Below are 5347 nucleotides of genomic sequence, written 5' to 3' on the forward strand. Positions count from 1 at the left end.
CTCTGAAAATACCACAAAAAACTCAATTTTTACCTACGCTGAGCATGTGGGCCGTTAAGGCGAATCCTCTACCTACCAGAGGGACCTAGCGGAAAAATATGAAGCTTGCAATTTGAGACATTTTTGTAATAATTTTGTGACAATTTAAATTGTATTAATTTATAAATATTTATCTGAAATAATAATAAGATGGGATCCTTAAAAAAATCACATTTTATAAAAAAAAATGTAAGTTTATCTTTGACTTAAAATAAAAAATATTTTTCTTTTTAATGTTTTCAGATTTTGTAAATTGTAAATAGAGATTTATCAAAAACTTGTCTCAAATTGCAAGCTTTGTATTTTTCTGCTAGGTGCATCTGATAGGTAGAGGATTCACCTTAAAGTGAATGCTTTGCTTTGTGTACCAGAGGCACTACTTTTCCACTAGGTACCTCTGGTAGATGGAGTATTGGTCTTAACAGATTCCATCTTATTTTATGGTTTTATTTATGTATAATTAAAATTTAGTTTATTAAGTTTTTTTCCAATGCAGCGACAATATTTTTGAAGTACCTATTCATAGTTTTAATATTTTTGTTTTTATTTAAAAAAAATAAAATAAAGAAGGTTTTTTATATAAACCTTGATTATCAAGATTATCGATAAAATATTATCATTAGTTTCATTACATTATTAATGGTTTATTGTTGTTTTTTAACTGTTTTAATTTATTAATGATTACAATAACTTTATCCTAATTAGTATAGATAAATAATTGACGTTGGACTATATAGGTAGTTTTCATATTAATTTAACCGTATTTATACGCACAAAATAATATGTATATAACTGAACAATATCCTCTCTCTATACTTATTCTTGCTCTGAGGTTTTGAATTATTTTGTTTGTAACAGTTAGCCGTTCGTGGATCACACCTCTTTAAAGAGGTATTATTAAGACTAAAATAACATAAATAAAGATTATAAAAACAACAAAATCTGTACGCATACCAGAAAAGCACCGTTATAGAATCGAATATTTACATTCAACATACTTATTATTCAAATAATTTTTCCCTATCCGATTGACACAATTTCTTTTCACTCGGTCATACTAATTTGTTGAGTCATCCGAATAGAGAATCACTTGATTCGATTTTAAACATTCAAACGAGATAATAATCATTTGAAATGATTTTTTTTATCAATATCGCGAATGTGACAATAAGCAATCATGTCAAATTATGCTCTTAATTCTATTTAAATTTTTCACTAGTTATTATACGTTAATAACAATGTAATGTCAGTAATTATACTGTCATCTACATGGTAATTATGTGCAGTTATTTTATCCAAATAAAGTAATAATCAGTGTTATTAAGGCTGCCCTAGACTGAATTGCTAAAAATCAACTAACCCGGCAGCAATTTTTTTTTATTATCGTATAAGTACTCGTATATCCGATTTCAATTATTATAGAACATGAAAATAATCGTTTTTATTGCAAGTGTCGTATAAAACAGATTATTTTTTCTTTTGGGTATTGACATAACATGTATACTTACACTACCGAAATTTAACATCGTTTTTGAAAGGCGTACTTTTAGCAAATTTTGAATTTATGACGTATATATGATTTTACATAGAATGAGTTAAGTACAGATTTTGCATTTCAAGTATCACTTTGATCCTGATGACCCTGAAGGCAATTGATGCCTTTGAGATGTGGTGTTGGCGCCGAATGCTTCGCATTTCTTGGACGGAGCACATGACGAACCAGTCAATTATCCAGAGACTGAAGATAAAGGAACGGCTCTCGACGATATGTCTGAGAAGAATTCTGCAGTTTTTTTGACACATTGTCAGGCACGGACCGGACAACCTGGAGAGACTGATAGTTTTGGGTAGCCTCCAGTGAAGCCGAAGCAGAGGAAGAGCGTCTTCGCGATGGAGCGACCAAGTGAAAGAGCTTACTGGGGGCACCATCCATTCTGCCCTGAGAGAAGCGGAAGATCGAGAAGGATGGAAAGTCTGGGTTGCTCAAAGGATGGTGAAATTTAAATGTGGTCACGATCCTCAGCCATGAGTGCACGACCAAGAAGAAGAGAGATCACTTTTTTATAATCAATTAAAGTGCAACTTAGCATGGAAAGCTTCATGTTGGGTATAACGCGTCAGTATCATAAAAAAAACCAATGGATAAGGAAGCAGACTACGCGATGTGATAGATGTCACTAAGCAGATGAAATGGTAATGGGCCGGACATTTCACTCGGCAAGTGAACGACCGCTAAATACCGTCATACAGTGGTACGCAAGGGGCACTAAACGTCCACAGGAATGCCCTAAAATCCGCTGGGTAGACGAGCCCATAAAGTTCGGTAGATGTACGTGGCAGTAATGAACTTGGAAGCGAGAAGAGTGGCTAGAGATAATAAAAGGCCTTCATCCAGCAGTGGAGTGATCCCAGCTGATGAATGTTTATTAATAATGAAAACCGGAAATTCATAAAACAAAAACCAGCAAGACAGCAAGCGGCTAAAAAGCTTCGTTTTCCCGAATGTTTTATTTTTGGGTATACCAACCTACGATATATACACTGGTTCTTTGGTATATATATTATAATTAAATAACCATAGTAAGATTGCTTACTAATGTAATTTCTACATTCCTTTCATAAGTGAACAGTAAGAAACATTAAACTTCATAATCTTTCTTGCTAGATATGCGTAGCGTTTGTTGATACCAAAAATCGAAACTCGATTTGCAAATATCGAATATTAAAATCTTTCTTCTTCATGGTTGTGTCGTATTCTATCATGAATGGCTACGTTGACAACAAAATTATAGTACGTACATTTTATACTGGGCCAATCGTATCAGATCACCAACGGCTTAGACATTGAGACATTTACTGAGATTACGTACCCAAGAAAATTATTGTTTTCTGCCTACACTTCTATCGCCCTCTACTTTTATATGCATCATCACTCAGAGAAAATTATATTTCTCATTTCCGGAAAATATTATCAAAATAATATGTAGCTTGATTATTAGCTAGTCTTATTTACGTGTCAATCAAATTATTTAAAAATTGAAAACGCTTTTGATATAACTATTATAGATATCCTATTCCTCAACAAATCGCATACAAAATCAACATTACTAAAAATAATTACAAGATAAAAAGAACTTTTTATATACCACGTTCTTACATTTTCTGTTGAATCATATAAACTTGACAATTCTATGTATTAATAATTTATGTCAAATAAGGCAATTGTTAACAAATCATTTTTTTGCTATTTTGCAACAAACAAATATAGAATACTGAAGTGTCATTTTGATTTCCATAGTAACGCACGTATATTTCAATAATTTAGTTGCTATGACCACCCCCTTAGCAACCAATAATAGTGGATTGGATTACGGATTTCTTCCGAAATAACTTTTCATACAAAACAGAATTATCTGAAAATGAATTCAATTCTGCTTAAATATGGCTAAAAGTATTAAAAGAATGCACTGACATCGTGTTATATTCTAAAAGTTTCAAATGTCTAGCTGGTCGGGAAGTTAGTTAAAAATCGATTGCAAGATTTTTACTGGATAAACAACCACCGGACAAACAAGAATACGAGCTAAGAAAAACGTGGTACAAATTGAAGACACTTTTGATATGACCATTATAGATATCATATTCCTAAACAAATCGCAAACAAAATATTTATTGATTAATTTATCAAAATACATTGTTAGAAAAAACAATGCCATAGTGATAGAAGTAGGTACATAGATTCATACTGGGTATTCCGAAAGTCACGATCGCGGATCCTGTTATGAAATTCTTTTGTTGTTTATTGGGTCAATGGATTTTTAATGCGATGAAATTACCGGACATTGTATGCAGTTTTTTTTTACTTTGACAACAGTAAATAATAGATTTCAGTTATAATTTCTATCATTTTGCAACTAAACAATAACTATAAAATATTTCTTCGCCTTTGCTCTTATAAAGATAGTGCTATAATTTTTACGGAATACCCTTTTATAAAGCAGTAATCTCTTAAATTGAACTTTAAGCATTATTTATATAGTGGCAAATGGTAGAGGCAACTTTACTGTTAAAAATCCGACATAAATAGTGCACACTAAACTTTGTCAGTCAAACGTATTTTGATTCTCTCTTTTTGCTCGTGCACTCATGGCTGAGGATCGTGACCACATTTAAATTTCGCCATCCTTTGAGCGACCAAGACTTTCCATCCTTCTCGGTCTTCCACTTCTCTCAGGGCAGAATGGATGGTGCCCCCAGTCAGCTCTTTCACTTGGTCGCTCCATCGCGCAGGCGCTCTTCCTCTGCTTTGCCTTCCCTAGAGGCTACTTAAAACTACCAGTTTCTCCAGGTTTTCCGGTCCGCGCCTGACAATATGTTCAAAAAACTGCAGAATTCTTCTCAAATATATCGTCGAGAGCCGTTCCTTTATCTTCAGTCTCTGGATGATTGACTGGTTCATCCTGTGCTCCGTCCAAGAAATGCGAAGCATTCGGCGCCAACACCACATCTCAAAAGCATCATTGCCTTCCGTTCTCTTACCTTCAGGGTCCACAACTCGACTCCGTATAGAAATATCGAGAACACTAATGTTTGCACAAGCATCATTTTTGTGGCAATCGAAATTCCCCGATCCTTCCATATAGTGGTAAGGCGTTGTCATGTTATTTTATAACATAACACACTAAGCCAAGGAAGTCTTTACGAGGGCAACACTACGCAAAAGTACGACCGGATCGCGCCTGCGCACGGGATAGTTTGTACGGAGTTCGTCACACTATTTCCGGCGTTATACGAGATAGCGGGCTTTTTACACGAAGGTGAAGCAGGAGTCGATCTCTCAGTCTTGATCGTTCGAAGGAAGCAGACGTCTTGGCCAGTTCCGAGCCTCGGACCCTGGGCACAGGGCTTTCGATTTCCTGACGTTTTGGAGACGAGGACGATGGCCATCTGAAGGACGTCCCCCCCACGCCAGGAGATCGGAGTAACTCCACGGTTCCCACACGTTTGAAGACGGACCCCTCGATTCCGTCCTGGAAGGAATCGAGGGCAGCGAAAAGGCTGGAGAGCCTTTTGTGTAATCGGTATTTATTGTTATTTTATGTTACGGTCCACCGACCGAATTAGCTTTTGGGTTTTTGTTCTTATCTATTTAAATATTGTATCGCTTTAGGTGCTCGTGATTCACTTAAGTAATTATACTTCTTTATACACTGTAGCCCGCAAGTTATCTTATTTATTAATATACAATTGTTGAAATTTCTCTACTTGCTTTTCATTTAATTTTCCTTATCACTATTGTCTCTATGCA

This window comes from Rhyacophila brunnea, unplaced genomic scaffold, assembly GCF_057557595.1.
Source record: "Rhyacophila brunnea isolate RB1 unplaced genomic scaffold, BYU_Rbru_1.0 scaffold_21, whole genome shotgun sequence".
Classification (NCBI taxonomy): Eukaryota; Metazoa; Arthropoda; class Insecta; order Trichoptera; family Rhyacophilidae; genus Rhyacophila; species Rhyacophila brunnea.